We start from the raw sequence: 27,018 nt of genomic DNA on the forward strand, positions 1-27,018 counted from the left end.
ACGTGCAGACATGAATTCTGACAGACATTATTGACTATTTTTTATTTAAATTTTATAATAGTGACATTTTTCTTATTATCAATGTTAATAAAAAAAGAGGGTAAAATAAACCATATTTTCTGCTGCCAGGAGATCATGGGCAGGTGGAGGGTTAGATATGTCTTAATTATTTTATTTATTTTTCTTTACGAGAGAGAGAGAGAGAGAGAGAGAGAGAGAGAGAGAGAGAGAGAGAGAGAGACTGCAATCACAGGATCCGATCTAATTTCAAGTCACACAGAACTGCACATAAACTATGCTTACGTAGAATTAACTTTGGTAATTGTAATTAGTGTGATGGCCTGTGAACTCAAACTGCCAAACATAGTTACATTTAACTAATGCTCCTAACACAACAACAACAGATTATATTTTAAGTGACTTGATTTAGACGCAACTGTCGCGAAAATGTGTAACAGGAATTATAGCAATTATGTTGTTTTACAGATTAATGAAATAATTAGCTTTGGGGTGACCAGCAGTAATATTAACCCTGCTGTACCAGAGATCTGTTTGTAGATGGATTTAAACATTTTACTGTACTCAGGAAAAACTGAAATATACATATTTTTGTTGACTTGATTAATGGACATTGCATCTAAAAGTGTACAGAACTGAACTTATTATATTATGGACTAAAATATTAATAAGCATGTTCATTTTAGCGTATGGCCAAGAACATACATGTATTCACAATGTAAAAAGCAGCATATGTATATTCAGGCACCAGTTACACACACACACACACACACACACACACACACACACACACACACACACACACACACACAAAGCAAGATAAAAGAGGATTAGTGGGAGTGCAGAGGGCTTGTGAGGGAGCAGAGGATAAGTTGCAGGATGGAGAACGTAGGCAGGAACTGTGCTGGATAGATGGGGAGATGAGATGAAGACTAAGAGGGTAGGTGAGGGATAGAAAGGATATGTGGGGATGGAGAGGGTATGTGAAATGATGTGGAAAATGAAGAGAAAAAGACGAATGGAGTGCAAAGGAAATCAAACAGCAGCATACTTAATGGACTTTTCGGCGCTTTTTTATAAAACGAGGATTATAAATGTGATGCCTAACTCTAAGAGCTGAAGACAGGATAACAAGGCAAGAAGGGTAAGTGGGAATGGAAGGGACTTGTGACGTGCGGCAGAGCAGGGAGTGGCACAGACTATGGTGTAGAGAGTTTGCTGATAGTACGTTGTCTGTAGAAAGAAGGTGGATTGTGACAGGGTTTAGTGGGGAAGAAGAACATGAGGAGGTGGGTAGCAGTAGCAGTAATTACAACCGCTAGGTCATTTGAATGTGAGTTCAGTTGATTGCAGGCTGAAGTTACCTGTCTCTTGCAGTCCACCATCCTCCTTTTGGGGGGTTAGGGAGATAACCGAGAGACGTTTGTATGACCAGGCATCGGAGTCACCCGGTCATATCAATGCCACCACGTGAAGGCGTCCCTCTCCAGCACCAGAGGGAAGAGGGTAAAGAGGATAAGCGGGTGGGTGGGTGGAGGAAGGAGAGATGGATACAGTAGGGGAGGGTGGTGAAGGGTGAAGGAAGGATTTTAGGGGTAAATGGGAATGAAGAGGGCAGGTGGGGATGGACAGGTGTGTGGGTGGATAAGATACAATTACTTCTTTCCTGGTCATTAACTTGCATGTTGTAGTTATAACAGCATAAAAACTTTGGCACACGATAATCTGGCCCATTTATTACCTAACCTCATCTGGTATTTTTCACTGCCTACCTTGAGTTATGCCGGCAGGTAATTAGAACCCAACTGTGAAGATTACATTGAGAAATTATTGGATGCCGCCTGGTTTATATGCCTTGTTTACACTGTTTCTGTCTTTAATTCATCATCATCATCATCATCATCTTAACTCTGTTTTCTCCTAAATTAATGAGATGACAGACATTCACGAATAGGAACAGAAAATATCCAGTGCAGTATTCTCGATGCCTTTGTTTGCCTTGAGAGGGGAACCATTCCTGACTGGCTCAGTGAAAAGCTTTATAAATACTGAAATAGTCGTAGGCAGCGTTATGTGTTAAAGGACGTAAATATTATCTCTCTCTCTCTCTCTCTCTCTCTCTCTCTCTCTCTCTCTCTCTCTCTCTCTCTCTCTCTCTCTCTCTCTCTCCGTAAAATATTCTCCATTTATAACTAAGGAAGGCCGTAAAAACCCAGGTATTTATAAATCAGGAGAGAACCCTCATTAGCATCTTCATCCCGTCACAGCTGCAGCCTGTGCACCAAATGACAAATTAGCACTCAGGAAAATCGCTGAGCACCAAATTACAAAATGTTAAATATATATGAAGCAGAAAGATATGTAAATGGTTTGGTGTTAAAATCAGAAGATAATATACAGTCGTGTCGTATAGAAATTAGAAAAAAAATCAGAAAAGTGTTTAATCACTAACTTGTGAATTTTAATCGCTCAGGTGAAAGTGATTTTATTCACCAAATAAATCTTAGAGAGAGAGAGAGAGAGAGAGAGAGAGAGAGAGAGAGAGAGAGTATAAAAAAAATCTAATTAAAACTTTCTGGATCACCCAGGTAGACTTCTTTTAAAACATATTTCTTCAAACTTTTAATCCCCTGTTCTAGAGAATTTAATTATTATCTATGAAGAAGAAATCGCTGGTTGGGGGACAGGAAGGGCTGAGAAAGGGGAGGAGTTGGGTGGTAGGGTAGGGTAGGAGTTGGAAGGGAAGAAGGGAGGGAACTGGGAGGAAGAGGGAAGAGAGGAGGGGGAGGAAAAAGAGTGGGAAGAGGAAGTATATGCAAAGGTAAGGAAAAAGAGAAAGGGAAAGTAGGGGAAAGGAAAGGGAGCATGGGAGGGTAAAAATGGGGAGCAGGAAGGGAGAAATGGAGGGGGAGAAGGGAAGAGAGAAGTGAGAAAAGGTAGAAAGGAAGGTTGGGAGGGGTAGAGGAAGAAGGGAGAATGGGAATAAAATGGAGATGGAGGAAGGTCTGAAGAAAGGACGAGAAAGTTAACAGAGTGTGGGAGGTGGAAGAGGAGGTTCATTTGGCTCACAACAATGGTGCAGTTTTAATATATATCTCTACCGCCACAAAAACCTCTTCAGGTGAATGAAACTCCGTAGCATAATGGGTTGTTCCATTATCTGATTTTTTTACCTCCATTCTCAGGTATGCACTTCCCTTTACATTAACAATACATTCTTTTTACTCATTTTTATTTGTATACTTATTTTTTGTCATCCTGTCCTTTTACTGCTCGCTAATTGACTGAATGAGCTGGATCTTATTTTTTTCCTCCTTTCTTTCCCCCAGATATATCAGTGATTTTCCAGGTGTGCTCGTACAGTACTATTCTAACAATGTTTTGATTTATACTGCCTTTCTTCTCTTCTCTCTGTTTTTTTTTTTTTTTCCTTTTCTGTATTTTCTTAGGGGATGACAGTAATCTAGCTGTGTGATGTAGTGTGTCAAGTAGCAGCAAATATAGTTTCTCTTCAGGTAATTGATGTGGACTGTGTAAACTTAACCACCAATAATTATGTGAGTCCGTCCGATAGAGCACACACACACACACACACACACACACACACACACACACACACACACACACACACACACACGATATCTTCCCTCTGGGTCTGGCAGTGTGTATGCATGCGAGGAAATAGGAATCTGATTTTCAACTCCTATTTCGAGAATATGATTGTTCGGGTCCAACAAACTTAGCTGTGTAAACCTGAGAAAAGGAAAGCTGCAAAAATGAAGAAAAGGAGGAGATGTGGAAGCAGAGATGGAGCAGGTGGTGAGGGAAAGGAGAGAGGCAATAGTAGGGAAAGAGAGAGAGAGAGAGAGAGAGAGAGAGAGGGGGGGGGTGCTGTGGAAAGGTGATTGGAAGGGGATGCCGAGAACAGTGATTGAGAAGAGGAGATGAGGACAGAGAAAAAGGTAAACGAGGATATAAGAGGAGAAGGAGAGAGGGTAAACGAGGAGGAGGAGTTATAAATAGATAAATGGAGGAGGATTTGAGAGAAGAGGAGGTGGAAGATGAGAAAACAGAAGGAGAGCTGATGGAAAAGAGAGAGGAAATAATGGAGAAACTGAAAGATGAGAAAGTAGGTATGGGGCGAAGGAGGTGGTATAGTGAAATGAAGGATGAAGAAAGGGAGAAAGAAAAGAAGGAAACACAAGGGAGAAGAGACTGGGGCAGATGAGGGTGGAATTAAGGAGATGAAGGAACGTCGGGTGACGAGGATGTTACATGATGGGGAACTGAAAGCAGAGGACTGAAAGAGGTAAGGATGGAGGAAGGAAAAGGAGAGAGAGGCAAAAATAGTACGTGAGAGGGAAATGAGAGTAGGGAGTGGTGAAGAAGAGAGACAGTGGTATATGTAGTGGTGAGGACTATGCAGGAGGAGAGGAGGCTATGGAGAATAATATTAAAGAGTAAAGAAAGAATGAGAAAAAGGAAGTAAAGAAAGAAGAGAATGGGAAAGAAGAGGAAGCGTTATATAAGAGGAAAAGAAGAAGGAAGGATGAAATACAGTCAAATGGAAAGTGGGAGAAGGGAATGAACAAGGGCTGGAGGGCGCAGAGAGCGAAGGAAGGGTTAACGAGTGCGAGATGGCTGGAGGAAGGAGGGAAAAGAGTATAAGGCTGAGGGATGAGAAAAGGGAGGTAGAAAAAGGAAAGGGGAATGCGTGGATGAAAGGCAAAAGAAGGAAGCAAAGATTTGGATGAGGAAGAAATATAGGCAGTGGAAGTGGAAGAATGGGGAAAAAAGTTGGAGGCAAGGAAGGATAAGGAAAGGAAAGGTGAGAGGGAGGAGACAAGTGAGGGGGGGATTAGGAAGAGGATGGAGAGGTGGTGGAGGAAGAGGGGAAAAAAGGGAGACAAGGAGAGGGGATGTGATATGTCAGGTAAAGGTGAGGAAAAGGACGGGGAGATTCAGGAGAGGAAAAGACAGGGAGTCAACGGGGGTGGAGTGAGGAAGTCAAGTGTGATGTGAAGGGAGTGGGGAGGTGGGGGAAGCCGACGGGAAATACAAAAGAGGGGTGAGAGGAGGTGAGGAGGGGGAAGCAGTAGGGATGGGAAACGCCAAGTTGGAGAAAGTATGAGGTGGAGAGTCTGGGGGATAAGGCTTGGGAAATATGCAAATGTGCAGGCCTATTGTAGCATGCAATCTCGTGATATGGAAGAGCGAACAGTGGAATTTTCTGCGTAACTGGAGGCGCTTTCTCACTCAGCGGACGGTCTCTCTCTCTCTCTCTCTCTCTCTCTCTCTCTCTCTCTCTCTCTCTCTCTCTCTCTCTCTCCACCAACCATCCAGCTTTAAGGCTATTCTCGCAGCCTACCAGTCAGTGAAGGTCTCGTTGTGTGACTTTTTCTGAATCCTCTCGCAATTAATAATATTTCTACCTTTCCGAGCGTGGCTTTTGAATGACCTGGAGGCAGTTTATAAAAAGACGGAGTGGTGAAGGAGCGGCGAAATAAATGGATGACTGGGCTTGAGTTGATGCTTTCAGATAAAAAATATATTAGTAATTAGACAGACAGCTAGATAGACAGATAAGTAAATAAATAAATAAATCTATACAAGCATTTTTTCTTGCTTGGAATAAGGTCAATAAATGAATGGTAACTTACAGAAATAATGAAACTAAAGTACTAACTGCGTCCACTACTACCCTCGTCTCCTCCCCATGATTATCCTTCCACCACTAACCCAACAGTCTCATGGGCGGGACAACTCGAGCATTCTGTCAGAGTTAGCGTCTGGCGATTTGATTCACCAGAGAGTTATATATGACAGAGAGAAAACCTTGGTGCCATGAACTCTTGCATTGTGTGAACAACCTGAATATTCTGTTCCAGCTGTCGCCAGATGAGTTTACTTGGCTGGCAGTGACTTACAGGAGCCTGAGCGTTAAATATTATGTACTCTTCTCCAAGGGTCCACTGATGAAAGGTGTTCAGTGTGCGAATTTCATAAGAGAATTGCCGGGGATTTTTATCGTCAAAATGCCAATACATTCTTTTCTTTCTAAATGGAAAAATATTTCGAGTCAGTTTACAAAAGTAAGGTTTTGATCTTTTGCAAATGATCAGCCACATACAGATATAGGCGTGAAGGATAGAGTTATATGCAAGTTGTAGCGGACAAAGGTGGGAAGGGGATATGGATGTTGTGCTCATGTCTGGGTAGGCAAGAACAGCCATCATGGTTCTACCTGTGAGCAGACATGGACAACGATGGACATTTACTGGCTGTGGGAAAAGAGGAGAGTGGTGGTGCGCCTCGCCGACAGCCCTTGATTTTGTGCCTGTGAAGCATGAGACCTCATGTGGCCAACTTTGACTGAGCAAAAGCTGCCTGCAAGTTGCTTTCTGTCTCCTCCCTGTTGCAGCTTATATTCCTCGATTGTTGATGCTTCGGTTCAACGACCTCCTTTTCAGTTTGAAACAGAACAGACAGAGACACTTTAGGAGGGTAGCTGATATTGAGGCAGGTGACCTATTATGGAACAGGATTTTTTAGTCAAACAATTACTGGTGGAAGTATGCAGGTGTTGGTGCAGTCTGGTGAATATTGCTCGGTCACTAAGGTTCTCCCTAAAACCCATTGCTCAATGTTGTACCTCCTCGTTCATGAGTGCCAATTATCAGTCTCAGTTGAATGACAGGTGTGATTTCAGGCCAGTCACACAAACTCATTACAAACTAGGAGCGTCTGAGGGATTATAGTAGGTCTGCACAACATAGCATAGAGTCCAAAATAAATCATTGTAGTCAAATGGTTAGGATTATCCCCGTGCTGTACTTGAAGATGATGTTTTGTGGGCAGGGCATGGTGGGTGGCATACAAGTGACCAGAAATTCTGAAGTGAGACTTCCTTCTGCTTACTATGTCAGTTGATGCCGTTTGGCCAACAGCCTCGTTGACATTGCTTCACCCTTGGTCACGTATGGTTGGTCCTCTGGTCCTCGGCATCGGCATTTATACTTATCGCTACATATTTTGGAATTTTTCGTTTGTGTACTCGTACAAGGCCACAGTAATGACATAAGTCAAACACACTTTTTTATTTTCTTTACACAACATTAAATGTTTTATGCTAGGAACTATTACATTCCAATTATATATTTCTATCCGTTGCCAGAGGCTGCATCATATGAGGGGTGGTTAGTACAAATGGATTTCCATACGTTTCTGGACCTATTTAAACATGACACATCTTCCCAAGACTCACCACTATCCTCCCATAAATGCCCTTCTCAATCTCGGTCTCCCTCTCCTATTCCCAGCCATCAGACTCTCATAGACTTTCTTAGCTAGCCCCAATCTCTCCTATACAGTCTCCTACTTTATCTCTTCGCCTCGTTCTCGCTGCCCCTCCAATGCTTCAATTAAAAAAGAATATCTGGAGCAGCGACTCAAATATGTTAATCATAAAATGGACGGTAATGAACACACAGGTATAAGCGAGTCTCTCTCTCTCTCTCTCTCTCTCTCTCTCTCTCTCTCTCATGGTGAAGGGCTCTATGTAGTCCAAAAGTTTGGGCACATACAGAAATTTTCCTCTGTGCTGTATTTTCCCTCGCTTTACCTACTCATCACTGAGGTCCACATTCACACAGCGATAAAAATTTCCTGTGAGAAGTAGGTGGTGATGAACTTGCCTCGAGATTACTCTCTAGTTTCCCAGCCACTGGATTCTAGAGATTATGCCAACAGGCCCGTTAGGCTCGTGTGTATGAAATTAATAGCTTTCTGGCTTAGTAGGGAACCTTGAAACAGCCGCAATATTCCCGAACTTTACACTGACATTTGTACACACACACACACACACACACACACACACACACACAGATAGATAAACAGATATCATACAGGGGATGGAACAAAACTAGTAACGGATCGGGCTGCCGGGATCAGTGTTCAGTGGAGATAATGTCGCAGGTAATCCGGGCAACTCACACGAGGTGTAAATGTCCGTGTTTTGTGATACCACTCAAGTATTGATAACATTGACTACTCTCAGGAATAGAGAAAAGGAAGACCAAGAAGGCTGACTGGGGTAAAAATAATATGGTTGTCTTTAATGCATGTAAGACTCAGTTCTTACACCTATCAACCCGACAAAATCTTCCACAGGTATACCCACTAATGTTTAATAATATTCAGCTTAATCCTGCATCATCCTTGAACATGCTTGGGGTTTCATTTACTCGGGACTTATCTTGGAAAGATCATATTACATCTCTTGTAAAATCTGCTTCCAAGAGATTGGTTGTGCTAAGCCGACTCCGCTCTTTCTTTACCCCTGCGCAATTGTTGACTCTACACAGGGGTTTTATCCGCCCCTGTGTGGAGTACAACTCTCATGTGTGGGGAGGCTCCCCACATACGGCTCTTCTCAATAGGGTGGAGTCAAAGGCTTTTCGTCTCATTTACTCTCCTCCTCTTACTGACTCCCTTCAACCTCTGTCTCTTCGCCGCACTGTTGCATCTTTATCTCTTTTCTATCGCTACTTTAATGGTCACTGCTCCTCTGAACTGTCTGCTTGCATTCCTCCACCTCTACGACGGGTGCGTAGCACCCGTCTGGCAGCAAACTCTCATCCTTTTTCTGTCCAACTCTCTAATGCAAGAGTTAACCGTTACTCCCAGTCTTTCATTTATGCAACAGGTCAGCTCTGGAACTGTCTCCCTGCCTGGAACTGTCCTGCTGCCTATGATCTCCAGTCTTTTAAACGCAGTGTGTCCAGGCATCTCAAAATAATCGGATCTTGAATTTGGCTCTATATTGTATTTTGTTTTTCTCTTGGAGGGAACTGTTACTGCGGGCTCATGGCCTTTGGTTCCTTCTTCCTCGCATAAAAAAAAAAAAAATCCCGATAGACTTCATCGAGGATCATTAATGCAGACAGTGAATCTTCGCTAACTTGTGTTATTTTTCTAAAACAGAACCCTCAACAGTCGATAATACACACAGGTGCCCACCTCTATTAATGGTTGAAATGGAAACAAGGAGAAAATAGACTTTGGCCAACAGTCAGATCGGCCTTAGAGTCCAACTCGAGTTTATCCATATACCAGCTGGATGTGCTAACCTATACGCCACTGACTTTCCCCATAACCGAAGTAGACAGTGACACCAACCTGATTCACTCTATGTTCTAGACGTTTACAGGCCGGAGTGGCAGCGTCAACACACATTACACTCGTACTGAACACCAAGTACACGCCGCAAACCACCCTATATTAGCCACGATTCACAATATTACATTTCTTCCCACTATTAAAGAAAAATATTAATAATTAATAACCCAGCTGGAAGGTAATATTTTCCCCGTGATTACGTTAATTTTCACAGGTGTCATGAGATGAACTTGTTTGACAAAATCGGTGGTGAAATAAACTAAGCATTACTGAAGTAGGTGAGTAACAGTGAACCTGCTCAGTGACTATCGTTCAGCCACGTCCGTTCGCTTCCGGGCAGTACAGCAGTGTAAGTTGACAAACTTTTGTATCACTGTAACGGCCATGCCACGTTGAGTACACCGCTTCCCGTCCGATCAGCGAAGTTAAGCAACGTTGGGTCTGGTTAGTACTTGGATGGGTGACCGCCTGGGAACACCAGATGCTGTTGGCATAACGTTCTCCCTACGTGTCAAGTGGGGTTGGTGGAGAATTGGTGCCCCTCCCTGCAAAACAATTAACTCTAAGCCCTGGGCCACCCCGTTTGGGATACATGGCGTCTGGCAATGAATGAATGAATGATGCCACAGCTAACCCGTATTCTGTGAACCAAAGGCGTTGGTGGGCTTCGTTCAGCCCGAAAACCTTTCAAATACTGTTGCCTCTTTCCGTGAAATAATCAAAACTAATTATTATTGTTTTTTCCTCAGTCTTTTCGTTTGAAATTTTCTTGGCAGTTTTTCTTTGCTGCTTGGTGGTCTTTCTCTTTTCCAGCAGGCTCTGGCTGGAGGGTTTGGTGGGAAGGGGGAGGAAGCCTTCTTGCCTTACTATCTTTAAGCCTATAGAATTGGATATCATAGGTAGTGCTGCCGTTTTGTGGAATTTCGTCTGCTAATCTGGAAAAAAATGAAAATGAGTGACGGGCATGCAGCCCGCTTGGACTGAGCGATGTCATTCCACACCAGTGTGGAAAATATTTCCACCGTACTCGTTCGTTTATTTTTCTTTTCAGTAAAGGTGGTGTTAACACAGTTGGGAGGCATTAACATGCATTGTTATTCAGGTCCTTCATAGTTCAACCAATGAATATGTAACGTTTGTTTGTAATATTGTCATTTAAAACAAAGAATACGTTGTGGAACACTCTGTACATGCGACCACCCGGCGGTACCATTACTGCTATATAGTAAATTACTTAACCAGTTATTTATATACAAGGCACATGCCAACCACTAGCAGTCCACACTTACTTTGAAATGTTTGTTAAGGAGCTGCATAAACAACTTTGTGGGTCGTATTCAGCTGATCTGCTAGAAAATTTGGATGTGGATACACTTACTTGTCTCTTGGTTATATATATATATATATATATATATATATATATATATATATATATATATATATATATATATATATATATATATATATATATATATATATATTTGCTGGTAATAAATATCTCAGCCAATATAATGTCCCTAAACTTAAATCAAAACAGGTCGAATTCATCATTAATAATTATGCTGTCTTGCAGGACTGATATTCAATCCATATCTTGTTAATTGTGCCGACATCACATTCTCTGTCATCCTGGTCAGTAAACGAGGACGTGTGAAACTGTGACGTCAGAGCCAGTGTGGATATTACGGCAACGCTGTCAGTCTTGTCTGTTAACAAACACCCCGAAAGGGTCATTAGGGCTGCTGCTGTTTGCCGTCCTCTGTACTCCTTTGAAGTACTTATGAACTAAGTTAAAGAAATTAGCCTATTTGATCATACTGAAAACTACCGGTTATATCAGCAAGTCGATTTGAAAATTATCACTATTGATTAAAATGGGAAATGTTTGATATTTTGTGGGAAGAAATTTTTGCTGTGGACATCTACTAAAACCATTGCTCCCTCCTCCCTCATGGGCCTCCCCCTATCTTATCTCACGCTGTGCTAGTTGAGCTCTGAAGCCTGTAGTGAGGAGGTGCAGCTCCTGGTGTTTCCGCAGGAGCGTGTTAGGCTACCGTGACAGTGTTCCTGGAGCAAGGTAACCACTCGGTAAGTGCGTAGACGTAAACACTGCGTGTATAAACCTTCGTACTATTTAGACCATGAATTTGTGGTACACCCGGGTTGGTTACAGGTTAGCACGTTGTACCCTGTCTTGAGGCACCGAACCGAACCCCCCACCAGCTCCGTGTAGAACCAGCAACGAAGCTGGTTCATTCCACTGACGACACGACACACGAGCAGGGAAGGAAGATTTCAGTTAATATTCTCAGACAACACTACAGTTACCTCGAGACATTGTTACTGACGGATGTGTAGTCAATCTGATAGAGACTGATATTATAGCAAAACTAACACACGATGCATTTGCATACATCACGGTTCCAGTATCGGTAGAAAAAAGAACTGCTTATCCTCTTGACACACACACACACACACACACACAGTACGCGTCATAGGGCTGAAGATGATAATTCCAAGTCTTCAACACAAACCCTCGTTCCACCCACCCAACCATCCCCGCACGTCATCTCACTGAGAGAGAGAGAGAGAGAGAGAGAGAGAGAGAGAGAGAGAGAGAGATGAAGTCATCTTTATGCAGGTATCGACGCTGATTAACATTTTATATAATTGTATTTAGACAGTCTCTCTCTCTCTTTCTCTCTCTCTCTCTCTCTCTCTCTCTTTCTCTCTCAGTAAGTCTAGTCATACATTTCAGGGCCACATTCTCATCATCAGTGGGGGCTTGTGATTTATAACACGGCCAGAACAAAACTGGAAGAATCTCATTATGATGCTCTCAGGCCTGACAGACTCTAAGGAAAAGTATGTTTCGCCCTTCTCCCTATTCACCCAGCGGAATACCTTGGCGCCTTGATGTATCCTTAGCTGTTGCGGGTTGTATCCTGTGAGAAGATTGGGATTTTGTCAGAATTAATTGTTTTTGTTAATGGTCCACGTGTAATCACTAGGCATTAGTTGACATCATCTTGTCATCCTTCGTGGCTCTTTAAGCAGCTTCCTGTTCAGTTTATTAACTCATAAGGCTCATTAATAGCCTCCTGTATGAGATTTTTTTCGTCGGTTGTAATGCCAAGCAGATGCTCAACAGATTAACAACATTAAAAAGAAAAGTAAGGAGTATACTTAATGAAAACAGTCAAGGAAAGGTGACAGAAAGCCTCCTTTAGCATACGTATTTCTTGCCAGTTTATTTCATTATGTGGCAGGTCTGTATATACAAGTGTTGATTCATTTCATATTGGTACATAAACAACAGGCAAGCGGGTGTCAGAGAGAAATATGTATAGTAATATAATTCGGCAAGAGAAGGGCAACAGAACGCTTTTTAATTCACAGTAGGAGCCGAAACTTACTAACATGACTGAAGATAAACAGCGTTCAAGAGAGTATTAAGATGAAATATATACAGTCGTAGCTTTCAGTAGGAGGAGAGGAACAGAAGTCCTGCTAATCTTAACACACTAGGAGCCGAATTTACCGAAGGGATTAACGGTAAACAACTTTCAGAAGAGAACTGAAATGAATTCTCTCTCTCTCTCTCTCTCTCTCTCTCTCTCTCTCTCTCTCTCTCTCTCTCTCTCTCTAGCTAGACGCCAGAAGCCTGAAACCGGTGGCCATTTGTCTTCGAGTTAGTTGTTTTACAGGGAAGGGGCACTAACCCTCCGCCAACCCACATGTTGACAAGGAGGGAACACTTAGCCTATGGGTTGGTTATATGGTCACCACTCAGCGTTAAAAATGGTTTCCTGGCTTACAGGACACCATTAGGCTTGTCACTCAATGTAAAACCACCTGAAAAGGAAAGAAGGGAGAAACTGAAAAACAGGAGAGCAAATAAAAAAAAATGATAAAGTTGAATGAAATAGGCAGCATTACATTAAGTGAGTGGATGATGGTAGCCACCACCTCCCACCAGTGAAATAATGAATAGTAGTACACATCTGTCGCGGAAATATATTACAAATCCTTATTGTCACAACACAGCAAAAACCAAACTTAACATGACTAAAGATAAAATTCTGAGTGCATTAACGAAAAATTCGTAGAAAATGGTAAGGGAAAGACTTAAAATGCCTCCAAATCTCCCGGCAATAGGGTACAGACCCGACATGACCATAACATGGGCTGGACCACTCCACCTCTCCCATTACAACTTGCTGTGTCTCCCTCAGTAAGTCTGGGTAAGTTCTTGTCCCCGCCAAGTTGTCAGCCAGACCTGATGAGCAAGTAGTTGAGGAAGTTGTCAGAGGCGCGAGACTGAACCCAACTGGTGCTTGTCTCTTCCTGACAAAATTGCTTTGTAGATGTCACTGCACTAATTACGAAACCTCTCATTTTCAAATTCCTTCACACACACACACACACACACACACACACACACACACACACACACACACACACACACACAGGCGCTCTCATATGACTTCCTAATCGTTCATACACACTCCCCAATACTTTGCCATCATATACTGAATATTAGATTTAAAAAGCAATAGATGTGCGTAATTTATTTCTTTAGTCCATTGAAGTATTCGATATTTCATTCTTGGTACCTCCAGATGATTAATATTTACCTTTGAAGAAAGTTTTGGACGAGGTAATTTAGATATAGCTACTACTGACTCATTTACCACAAAGAAATAAAAATAAAACTCAGTTGTGCATTGTATACAGACAGGAACATTAAGTCAACAAAATACATCATCTGTGTTAATTATTTAGCCAATGCAGTTCGCCAATGCCACACCTCAGCAAACCCCCATTCCACAATTCTTCTACTGTATCAACTTCTACAGTTTCTCTCTCAAGGTCAGCCTTACGAACATCTGCGTAGTCACAACGTCAAAATAATCGGTTGCGTCAAAGGCAGTGTAAAGTATGGAATAATTCTCTCTCTCTCTCTCTCTCTCTCTCTCTCTCTCTCTCTCTCTCTCTCTCTCTCTCTCTCTCAATTTTTCCCCTTGTAAGGTGGCAAATGGCTAACTACTGGAATAAAAAAGGAAACATATCTCCCTCGTCCTCCTCCCTCTCCACTTTTTCCTTTACAACTTCTCTTACCTTCGTTTTCTCTTCTAATTTTTCTGCTCCTAAACCTCTTTCATTAATCTTTCCTTTTCCTTCTCTTTGCGTCTTATTTCGTTTTTCCTCTCTCTCTCTCTCTCTCTCTCTCTCTCTCTCTCTCTCTCTCTCTCTCTCTCTCTCTCAATTTTCCCCGTGTAAGGTGACCAATGGACAACTACTGGAATGGAAAATAACTACTGGAATGGAAAATAAAATAGTTTTCCCTCCTCGTCCCCCTCCTCCTTCCTCTCCACCTTTTCCTTTACAACTTCTCATGCCTCCGTTTTCTCATCTGATTTTTCTGTTCCTAAATCCCTTTCATTAATCTCTTCTTTTCATCCTCTCTGCATCTTATTGCGATTTTACTCTCTCTCTCTCTCTCTCTCTCTCTCTCTCTCTCTCTCTCTCTCTCTCTCTCTCTCTCTCTCTCTCTCTCTCTCCCAGATCACCTTCTCGCTGAGTCCACAAAATCTTCAGGCTGGAGTGTTTTGAGACATCACCAGTATTCTAGTAAGTAAGTTTGAGGAAGCTGCTAACAAGCTCGGGATTTCTGCTAAACCGCCATCATTCTAGTCAGTAGGTTTGCCAAAGATACCAACAGTTGAAGAAATGAGTGAAATGGCTGGTGTGAAACCCTGGCTTAACCAGTGCCGTATCATAAGGTCGTGCCACATTACATAGCCAGTAACCTGCTTCAGTGAGGTAGTTAGGTTACCCTGAGGTGTGTAGCCCAGCGCTCTCTTTATCATGAACAGTGTCATACGAGTATATTGTGTCTTGGATCGTTTCCCTCAGCTCAAATATGGATGAAAGAAGAGAAAATTTTGGCTCTGGCTGAAGCAGAAAGGGGCAAGTCAAGTAATACATCTAGTTTAATGCAAAGGAGTAAGCACAAGTATTTTGTTGATCGAATGAAGGAATTTGAAAATTCTAATTTGAAGATAAACAAGGGTTATTATCTTCTGGCTAAATATGGCATTATGGAAATTTCGTCGATGAAACAACAAAGCAAACACTCTTTAGATATGGAAACGGTCTTCGCTGTAACTGTGTCAGAGACCTGTTTGACACAGTACACGCTATTCACCTCGCTAATTAACATGCAGGAAGGAATACCCTTTATAAATGAGCGTGCGAGAAGTATACAAATATCACCTTGGCACAGATAAGGTCATATGTACAGTCGCCCCAAGAAGTGATGGCAGAGTTTCAGATTGCTTCGGTCACTCTGCAGTGCCATACGTTCAATGAAACAGTGAATATAAGGTAAATATTCAATGCCTTCATCACTTCATATCAAATAAAATAGATATTATATCACGCCAAGAATGATGTAAAATGAATAACAGGAGGCAGTGATATATTAGAAGTTAACACTTATATAGTTACCTTTCCCGATTTGAATGAATGTGAAATGTATTACTCCGCGCGTGGTGGGTAGTAGGCCTATAACTCTGTGTTCCGATTTATTTGTTTCCCATGTTTTCAAGTACAGATGCTCTAGTTTTGAAGACCAGTTAAGAAAAATTCTTGTGACTGCAATACACTGCCTTATTTTCAAATGCTATGGTGATGAAACAGCAACAATAAGGATGCCATAATGAAATTATTATTCGTAATGATGCCCTACCTGCGGTAGCAGGAAGACCGTACTACCTTTTTTTCCGTCTTTCTCTCGCCAATAATAATTATAATTAGCAACTTTATTCCCAACTGATGCAAAATTATTTTTACTTGTAAGGAGGTATGACAGATTCTGCCTTTTTTTCTTACACTAGGCAATAAACAGGACCAAAACATGAGTTCATAAACTTTTGCAATGCAAAAGCACGCACTCTTAACTCCATCTTTTAACCTTAATATCTGTCTTTTTAAATAAACTGTAATGTCCTGCTGAACAGAAAATGCAGATTTGGAAGTTTTGAACTTAATGATTTGTTTATGAACCTCTGGATTTTATTACTCTTGCTAATCGATTATGTACTGAGGATATCAGACTATGACAGAAGTTGGCATTCTGCAAGGAGCTCTGACTCTAGGCAAATTTCGAGGTTCTTTTTTTATACGTCTTTCACCGATAGCCCTCTGACATATGTTAAATAATCCAGATATTTTTTTTGATGGAAAACTGGCCAAAGGCAGTGTAATAACTTCATATCTTTGAGTAAATGTTATCTCCTTTCGTGCGTGTTGATCAAAACATTTAAAATAGCTTACTGGCTTGCGCCGCCTTCCCGCTTTCTGTCGTCGTCCATGAAGACTTTGGAAACGGAAATAAATGACTTTAAATTATTCCCTAGTATTGTAACGGAAATTATTTTACAAACAATAATTATTAATTTTAATTGTTTATTGAAGCACCCTTTTGTTCATTCTTACGCTACTATGAAATTATTGCGTGTTACCATACTAGACTTGAACTCCACAAATTATTCCTGACTGTCCCTGAGCGATAGTTGTGAAATTTCAATTAGTTCCGTTTAGGATTTCCTATTATCGTGACTAACGAACTGCTTCCCACAGTTTTGAAATAAACAGGTACTTTAGCATTGATTTATTAATTTTTGTAACAGTTTTACGTATTAGGTTTCACCTCGTAGAGATATAAGCAAGAGTATGTGCACTATCGCTGACCGAAAACTTCTGAACACTCCGCCGTCACTTCTTAGGCCGACTGTACATTCCTGTGAGGAATGACAATTGAAGGGGCAATCTCTGCAAGTCTTTGGTGGTCAAGACAATACATTGAAAAAACATGAACTCACGATGCCAGGTATGTAACATACTATGGCAGTTTTCTTGATTGTTATGCTTTCATATAATAAAATGCCTTTTATATAGGTATGAGTAGTTGGTTTGGATTCCGAACTGCCAAATGTGAATTTTCATTTTTTTTTTTTTTTTTTTTCGGGGGAGCGAGGGTAGGTTACCTTCTACCTGGTGGACGTATTCTGCAATAAAGGAGTCCCTCATATCTTACGGTCAGAGAATGGCCGATAATTTGCCAACAAGAAATGTTCAGGGAAATTAGGGAAAGGGTATGACAACGTTGCAAATGCTTTAAGAATAACTGCCTGTGCAAAAGTCAGTGCAAGTGAGGCTCTGAGTGTAAGAACAAGAATGAACGATATGTATTATCCCGGTAACGTACGGTCAGAGATTGAACTGTTAGTGAAAAAAATAGTACAACGAACACAAACTAATAGCTTCATTCATTCTTCCACCTATTCGGAGGATCCTCATAATTACTAGAACTCGCTTAAAGGCCGCCTTCGGCTGCCTCCACTCGATGTCAAAAGGCCGAAAGTGAGTCATAACTCGGGAACCGGTGGCCTGATTGGACTGGAAATTGCTTTCTTCTTCAAGTTAGAGCATTTACATTGCTTTAACAAAAAATGTGCTACGTTGTGCCGTTTTTGTTACGGTAACAAACCAGTCAACAAACATGCAGAAATCGGATCATTATAATATACTATTGATTTATCAAAATACCCGAGCCTGTCTGAAGGCTGCAGTCTCGCCGAGGTGATCAGTTACTTTACAAAATCAGCTATTTTTTGGCGAGTTTACAAATTCGCCGAGAAAATATTACTTTTACAAAATCACCGATTTTTCTTTAATTTTGCAGAATAACCGAACACTGACGGTAATTTCGAAATGTCACCGGATTCTCGGTGAGTTTACAAACTAACTGGTGAGTCTGCAAAATCGGTGATTTTGTAGACTCACCGGAACATTATATATATATATATATATATTCTCATCACTTCAACCTCCATCATCTCTTCCTCCTCTTCGTATTCTCGCATATTCTCTCCTCTTCATATGTCTTCTTTGTGTATGCTTTCGCCTCTTTCCTTTCCTCTCGTCTCTTTCTTCGTTGCCTTTTCTTTCTTTTCTTTTTCATCTTTCGTTCAGATTCTTACAGCTATTCTTGTCCGAGTTCTCTTTTCCCATTATTTTTTTCTTCTTTATTCCCCTGATTGTCTTCTTTCCTTTGCCCCTTTCTTTTTAACTACACTCTTCCTCCTTTTCATTCCCTTATATGTCTTTCTCCTTTCCTATATTTGTGTACAAGATTTTTTTCTCCTTTTTAAAATCCTTCTTTTCATTACTCTTGCTTCTCCTCTTCCCATATTCCCTCCTATTCATTCCCGTTTTTCTCTTCCTCCTTTCCTTCTTTTCCGTATAAGTCTTCTCCCCCTCCCTCCGTTTATTAGTTTGTTTCTTCCTTTCATTATTCTTCTTTCCTCTCTCCCAGTATCCCTATCTTTTTCTCTCGCCGTCTTTTTGTCAAGGGAAAGTGAGATGACTATGGAAGGAAAAAAACTGTTGGAGGACAGAACTGTGATGGCTGCTTTAACGTACAGAAGTGAAGCTTTGTCTCTGCTGGACAGATACATAGCAGGTGTCAGAGAAGTGGAAATGAGTTACTTGTGAGTAACATGTGTGGCTACGTGGACAAACAGACATTAAAGTTTGGAGCGTTTTAGAGTAGACGTGGATGTGCTGGAAATTGTAAAGTATAGACACAATGAGATGGTTAGCAGGTGAAGAGCGAAAGTGCAAAATGAGACTTACTAGGACAGTGTATGTTAGTGAAACTATGGTCGTACCATTCTAAAGTGGCGGTTTGGGTGGGGCACGAACCTCTGTACAGTGTTGCCACGTTTTCCATATCGCGATGCCTCTCTCTCTTTCTCTCTCTCTCTCTCTCTCTCTCTCTCTCTCTCTCTCTCTCTCTCTCTCTCTCCTGGGGGGTGTGCATCACCCTAGGGAATTTTGTTTCTTTTATGTCTTATAAACTTGTGCTTTCATTTCTTTTTGTTTTTTTATTATATTATTGTTTTAAATATGACGCCAGGTGACCTCGGTGTTACGGCGCTTTTTCATTCAATCATTCTCGCCCTCCTTCCTTCCCTCCCTTCATCTTTCCCTCAGCTTGACAATGCACTCAACACTGCCCCTTGCCTGCCTTCTCTCTCTCTCTCTCTCTCTCTCTCTCTCTCTCTCTCTCTCTCCTGGGGGAGATGTGCGTCAATTTTGTTTCTTTTATGAGTGACTTATAAACTTGTGCTTTCATTTCTTTATTTTGTTTTTATTATATCTAATTATGTTTAAAAATATTATTGTTTTACATATGGCGCCAGATGACCTCGTTGTTGTGGCGCCATGATTTGTTTTCATTCACTCTCTCCCTCCTTCCTTCCTTCCCTTCCTCCATCTCTCACTCAGCTGCACTCAACACTGCCCCTGGTCTGCCTCCCCCCCCCCCTCTCTCTCTCTCTCGTCTGTGGTATTTTAGGATACATTTTGGTTATTTTCTTTTACGTTATAATGTACATATTGTAAATCTGACTTTATTTCCACACCACCCAGGAGGTTAAAGTCTTGGCGCGTTTTTTTTAAGAGGTGTTCCCAAACAGGCCTATTAATCCTCTATCCCTCACAGATGACCAGGTCGGACTGGGGGTGTGTGAGTGTTGCCGCTCACGAGGGTTTAGTGTATATATATTTTTTAATTAAGAAACTGGCATATATTTGCTTATATTCCTGCACATTATCTTATAATCATAATTGTGACATTATTACCAACCCCAGAAAGACGGTAACAGCCAATAAAAGTGACTACTTTTTTTAAAGCAACGCTGTGAAATAATTATGCCACGTTTCTGTATTGCCGTATAAATATCTTACGCATAATCAGTTTACTGTTCTTTCATATATTATAATACACACGTTACCATTACATTCTTATGTGTTTATCTTATTGTGATGCCTATTACATATATCAGAGCCGTTCACATAGCGGGTATGGAACACGTGGCACCACTGTACAGAGGTTCGTGCCCCACCCAAACCGCCACTTAAGATTGGTACCGCCATAGTAGGGGGAGGTGGCGAGGGACACTGAGGATGGTTTGGAGGGAAAGAGTGGGAGAGGATGGCAAAGGATGAGGTGTTGGAAAGGGGTGGAGAAGTATAAAAATGAGGGTGTTGTGACGTGGAGAGAGGGCATCTTGATGGCTGTCGCCAGGGGGGCGTGGAGGCGATCTGTTCGTGGCCAACCTCTTTAGGGTTACGGCGTCAGGTTATAGCCTAGACATAATGTACTCTTCACTTTACCTTGACCTAAAATTGCCATCCTTCCATCTAGAATGCTGAGTTATAACAATAAACTAACACCAGAATATGATGCTAGTGACGAAGAAGTACTACAGAGAGGATGTAGTGCCACAGTATAAACTTTTGTGCCATTAAACTACGTGAAATAAACTACAAAAGGACAAAAATCTGGCTCATGTTAAAGTGACTGAACTACAGCTTCATGTTGCGATGCCTGGCGTATAGCGGATTCTTTATTATGCGATGATCTTAGGTTTTGCAGCCACTCTGTTAGCCAATGTGATCCTTCAACCGGGAAGTATTAAGCTGCATATTATTCCTTTAGCAGATAAACAATTAACCTACGCTTATTGTTGCTTTTCCCTTCTTACCTGCCTCCTTACCTACTTACCCTCCTACCTACCATACTACCTGTCTACCCACATCCCTGGCTACCTTCTTATCTACTTCACCACTTATCTCCCTGCCGATCTACCTACCTACCCATATCACCATTTACCCTCCCTGCCGACCTGCCTGCTTACCTCGTTGCCTACCTTCCTGCCTACTTATCAGCCTGTCTGCCTATTTCACTACCCACCTCCCAGTCTACCTACCTGTTTACCCACCTACCTCCCTACCTACTTTCCTGCTTACCAACGAACCAGCTCCCCTGCCTGCCTACCTACCTCCTTGGCTGCTTCCCAACATACTTCACATTTTGTCTCCCCTCCTGTCTTTCTTCCTGCCTACTTATCTACCTGTCTACCTACATACCTATCTATCTGCCTGCCTACCTGCCTGCATGCCTACCGACCTACCTCTGTACCCATCTCCCTATCTACCTGCCTGCCAACCTGCCTGTCTGCCTACCTACCTACCTACCTACCTACATACCTCTTTGCCTAACAACCTACCTCCCTAACTGACTGACTGCCTCCACTATGATATGAGTTAGCGACACAGGCGCGTATAATTATTATCATTTTTTTTCTATCAGTGTCTAGTGCAGGTGTTCTTAATTTTTGTGTATTTGTGGACATCTTAAACAAACAGGTTGTAACTGTGAGCCACTCGTCTGTAAATCTTTATTTTATCAACTCCAAATGAAATTCAAGAACAAACAGTGAACGGAAATTCTTACTAGCGGAAGACGATAGTAAACAACACGATTAGAATACGAAATTACCAGTGACTTTATTATTCATATAAAAATCTGAACAAAAACAACAAATATTTATACAGAACCGTATTCGTCTTTTAATAAGAGAAAGAACGTGTGAAATGACAATGGTGAAGGGTGAAAGGAGAGAAGTCCGTTATCTCTGAAGAAGGAGGAGCAGGGAAAGAAAATGCGGCTCTCAAGAGAGAGGAAAGGAAAGTGAGAGAAATCTGTAAGAAGGTGAGAAATGGAGGACGGATGATGAGAGGAGAAGGAGTGAGGTTAGAGCAAAAAGAATAAGTTGGAAGGGAAGAAACTGGGAGGAAGGAGGCAGCTCGAGTTAACAGCGAATAAAGTTAATGAGAAACTTGACATGAGTGGTTGAAAGGGCAAATATAAGGTTAGGTTCAGCATCAACTTACATCGGTGTTGTGTCTTTTGCAGTTAGCGTGAAGAGCGTAGACTGGCTTGGGTATGCTAAGGATATGGTATTGGAGTTGCCAGATTAAGACACGCAACTTTGAGATAAGGTACAGAAAATGACCGATAATTTTTTAAAATTATCATCGCTTTCTATCCTTCTGTGGACCACGAAGAAATAGATCATGGACCACCACTGGTCCATGGACCACCGGTTAAGAACCCCGATTCTAATGGGTTGTATCAAACTTGTGATGGCTGTATTTTGAATGCCCTTCCCGATTGCACTCATGTCCCGCCTGTACTCATGGACATGAAGATAATTTTGGTCATTGCGGCCATAGCGTTAGTCTGAATTGTTTACCACTCGTACAAGTCACATTTCTTATTTTCTTTTTGTCTCCCTTTTCTACTCCTCTTCCTCTCCCTCGCTTCCATGTAATATTCTTCGTCCCCCTTTTGTATCTCTTTTTCCTCCAGTGCTTAAATCTTTCCCTTCGTTTCTAAATTCACATCCTCCTTTTCACGTATGTTCACTTCCCTCTTGTTTTATCATTTTTCTTATAAGGTTAGTTTCTTCTTCTTTCTCGAATTATTTTCCTTATTCTCTGTCTCCCCACCCCATTCCCCCCCCTTCCATCACTTTTCTTCCACAATCTTCCTTCCAATTCCATTTTGTAATCGCTTCTTTCTTTCCTCCAATTTTTCATTTTCCTCATCACGTAATAGTCTTGTTTTGCATCTCTTCCTTTTTTTCTCTCTCTTAATTTCTTTCACTCGTACTTCTCTTAGTCTGTCTTATATAATTTTCTACCTTTTCATTTTATCTTTAATTTTTTGTGATTTTACCTACCCGCAAATTACCTTCACCATTCCTCTTCTTCTAAATCAGTGCTTCCTTTCATTCTTTCTTCTTTTTTTCCTTCCCTTTTTACATCTTCAGTTTACATTGTTTCATCGTTTCTTCATTCCTTTATATTACAAGATTTTTCCTTTCTTTGTTCTCATTGTCCATTTTGGATCTCATCCAAATTTTCGCCATCTAAGCCTCAGTTATATATACATTTGCTTATTTTTTGTTCCTGTTGTTTTTCATTATGGCACATTTTTTTCTTCTACTACTCTCTTTGACGCTTTATATATATATATATATATATATATATATATATATATATATATATATATATATATATATATATATATATATATATATATATTTATATATAATATTGTATATATATATATAATTTGCCATTTTTATTTAGAATTTTCCTTTTTGACACATTTCCTTTTCACTTGCTATTTCTTTGTGTTATTTCATTCTCTTTGTTCTTCAACCATGTTTTCTGTACTTAAAATTTCCCTATTCACTTTTCTGTGTTACTCCTCTTTCGAATTGTCGTTATCTCTCACTCATGCTGTTTCTTTTCTTCTCAACTGCTGAATTTTTTGATATAAATTTTTTTCTACAATATCATCTTTCCATTCTTTCTGCTTGTTCGTTTCTTGTCTTCTGCACAGTCGCTTCATCTTATTTTTATTTTTGTATCTGCCTACCTTGTTAATGATTCTTCTTCTTTTGCAGTTTCTTTTCAGTACAGTGACATCTTTCAGTATATTTTTACTACGTCCATCACACAGTTTATTGAGCTTAGGCAGAGACAATTGTGTTTTGTTATTTTTTCTAACATAATCCGCTATATTTCTCACGTAATCTTCTTCTGTTCTATTGTTCTTTCTTTTCCTCCTCCCTTCCTTCTCCATCGTGAAGTAATTTTCCACGTGTGTCACTTCCTTGTTACTTCCCTCACGTTTTATTTCTTCTAACCCTCTTCCTCTTTCTCTACCCCTTCTCACTTTTTTTAGTACGCCTTATTTTTCCTCCTCCCCTCTCTCCCTTGTTTCTTCAGCAGTCATCCTCTCCCCTCTCTTCCTTCTTTCTGCAGCAGTCTTCCTCTTCCCTCTGATTCTTCTCTATCTTCTACACTTCTTACTCCTCATCTTCCTCTTGTTCCCTCTTCTTTTTGTCTTCCTGCTGTTCATTCTCTTCCCCTGTTCCCTTTCTCTTTCCTTCTGTTTGTCTTCCTGCTGCTTCTTCTCTTCCTTTTCTCTTCCCTTTCTCATTCCTCTTTTCTTCTGTTGTCAGTCCTCTTCCTCTCTTCTTTCTGTCCATATAATCCTCGTTCTCTTCTATCTCCTCTTCCTTCTCCTGACAGTTCTATTGTTCCTTCATTATTCTTCTTTGTATTTTCCCAGTCATATCTTCTTCTATCTTCTTCATTCTTGTAAACTTCCCGCTCTTTCTTCCCATTCGCCCTTCTTTTCTCGTAGTTTTTACTCTCATCTTCTTTACACTCCCTTCCATCTTCTTTTATTCCTCTTTTCCTTCCATCTCTTCTTCCTCCTTGGTCTTTTTCCCTTTCTTCTCCCTTGCTGGGTAATTTTCCTCTTTACTCTCTCTTGCCCTAGTCTTCTCCATCTTCTCTCTCTCTCTCTCTCTCTTCTTTTGACTTAATCTTCCTTTTCTTCCTTCCTCTGCTTAAATCTTCTTCCTGTTCTCTCTTTTCTGCTGCTTTAGTCTTTTTTCCTCTCTTCTTCTTGATTAGACTTCTTCCTCTTCCCTCTTTTCCTACCCTTAGCCTTTTTGTTCTTCTCTCTCATCCTCTGCCCTAGTCTTCTTCCTTTTTCTCCCTTCCTCTTCTTTTTTTCCCCTCTGCCTTGGTATTTTTCCTCTTATCTCACTTCCTCTTCGCTCTTCCTCTGCCATAGTCTTCTTCCCCTTCTTTCCCTCCCTCTTCCATAGTATTCTTCCTCTTCGCTTTTCTTCTTCTTCCTTCTGTACCTTATCCTTAGTCTTCTTCCTCTTCCTTCTTCACTTCCTAGAAGCCTTCTTCCTTTTCCATATCTTTCTCTTCCTCAGTCTTCTTCTTCCCTCTCGTCCACCTTCTTACTCTTCTTCCCCTTTCCTCTCATCCTCTAATTTTCTTCCTCTTCCTCATCCCCACACCTTCCTCCAACTTCATCTTTCCTTCCTCTCTCATCTTTAGTCGTCCTTCTCTTCCCTCTCCTCCACTTTCTTATTTTTCCTCCTTTTCCTCTCGCCCATCTTCATCTTTTAGTTCTCCTATTCATCTTTTATCCCCCCTCCCTCTTCCTCCTTCCCATTCTTCTCCCTTATACATCTTTCTCATCTTCTCTTCCTCTTCCTTTTCCCTCTCTTCCTCATCCTCATTTGTCTCCCTCCCCCTTATACCTCCCTCCCTCTTCCACTTGTCTTTCTCTTCCCTTTACCTCCCTACCTCTTTCTCTTCCTCATACCTTCTCTTTCTCCCTCCTCTCCTCTACCTTATACCTCCCTCCTTCACCTACTTTTCTCTCCCTCTTGCTAATCTCTTTCTCTCTTCTTTTTTCTTCCTTTTCCTTATACCTCCCTCCCTCTTCCTCTTTTCTCCTTCTACTCCTCTTCCTCTTCCTCTTGCCTCTTGCTGTGCACCTTCTCAAGCAGAGTGGCTAAGAGACAGCAACAGGACACCCGCTACCCAATCAACACATCAGATTCTTTTTTTTTTTATTATTATTATTATCATTCTTTCAGTCTTCCAGTTGTGTTTGTCTGACTGGATGAGTAAAGTGTTTTGCGGTGGAGAGAGAGAGAGAGAGAGAGAGAGAGAGAGAGAGAGAGAGAGAGAGAATCCGCTACCGTTCTAAACCGAGCCTTATTTCTCAACGCGTTTTCCTGTACATTGTCATTTTTGCCTCACACAGGGGCTGCCAAAATTCAGTATGTGTGTCCCCAACTGTGTCACTCACTCATCCACTTATTAAGTCTCTGCCCCTTTACGCAGGATGGGCAAGTTACAACCATAGAGTTTTATGAGCATCAGACATTTGGTGGGTGTGTTGAGGGATTTGAAGGTGTTGGTGGTGTGTGGTGTGCGTGTAGGGTGTGTTTGAGGTGCATGTGGTGTGTATTTGGGATGTGTCTGGTGTATATAGAAGTGTTGCCACAGACAAAGGACACCTCATGGGATGGGTTTGGGGTGGTGGGTACGGTGGAGGTGGGTGCAGTTGTCAGAGGTGTTTCTTTTATTTTTTTTTAAGAAGATAAAGATCACGATGATGACGATGACGACGAAGTAAAAAAAGTGAAGAAGAGGAAGAAACATTGCAAATGGACCAGACTGAACATTGCCTGTGTTGGGACAATTTCCTATTAAATGTGCCCTTCTGATCCTCACCCATTAGGAAGAGATAAAGAAAACAATTAAATAAAAAGGCTTCAGTCACCAGCCTTCTTCACGCCCCACCTCTTCTGACATCAAAGTAATCTCATCCTGGATTCTCTCTTCCACAATTTCCAGACCCAAGCGATATTGTTCCCAGATTAGCTTAGATCACAGGACTCGTGTTGAACAGCAGAAGCAATGACTGTCATTAGCAGAGTCCAAAAGTTTGTCATTAATCCATCAGCATAATGAGAGAGAGAGAGAGAGAGAGAGAGAGAGAGAGAATTTTAATTCCAGACTTTAATTCCACCACCACAAAAGAACACGGTTTCCCAACAATCCGCTAGCACAGGTAAATTTGTATGTATATAGTTGATAATTGCTTTCAGTATCGTCACATTTTATTGTTGCTTCTTCCAGATGAATTAATTTAGTCAAGATGTAAATCTAATATCGAGAAGTTAATGTTATATCTGACCCAATATATTCAGAAGTCTTTCCTAAGCTGAATAAAATAGTTTGGAGTTAACATGTAACTAATTTCATTCAAATGCAATACATATTCACGCGAACTATAATCTAACTCGCATTTACCTTTCCTCCCCAGATGCAGTGAGGCCACGAGTATCAGGTGAGTCAATACATTACTTTCCCTCAAGTCATTAAGGAGTTCGCATTAAACAGTGATAGTGGGAAGGGAGGCAGATCCGCTCATTACCTTACAGTCAGCGGCTTAGGGTGGTAATGGTGTAAGCGAGGAGACTCTTTAGTAATGCCGTTTTTCAA

General features: G+C 41.2%; 1 non-coding gene across 1 annotated transcript; it reads left to right on the forward strand.

Moving 5' to 3' along the window:
- Positions 1 to 9,569: 9,569 nt before the first annotated feature.
- On the forward strand, positions 9,570 to 9,688 carry LOC145391302 (5S ribosomal RNA). The gene has a single exon (XR_013895816.1). It is a non-coding gene; the product is annotated as a 5S ribosomal RNA (ribosomal RNA).
- Positions 9,689 to 27,018: the final 17,330 nt, after the last annotated feature.

This window comes from Coenobita brevimanus, chromosome 17 (genome assembly GCF_032717465.1).
Source record: "Coenobita brevimanus isolate Jiangsu-jjx chromosome 17, ASM3271746v2, whole genome shotgun sequence".
NCBI classification, from domain to species: domain Eukaryota; kingdom Metazoa; phylum Arthropoda; class Malacostraca; order Decapoda; family Coenobitidae; genus Coenobita; species Coenobita brevimanus.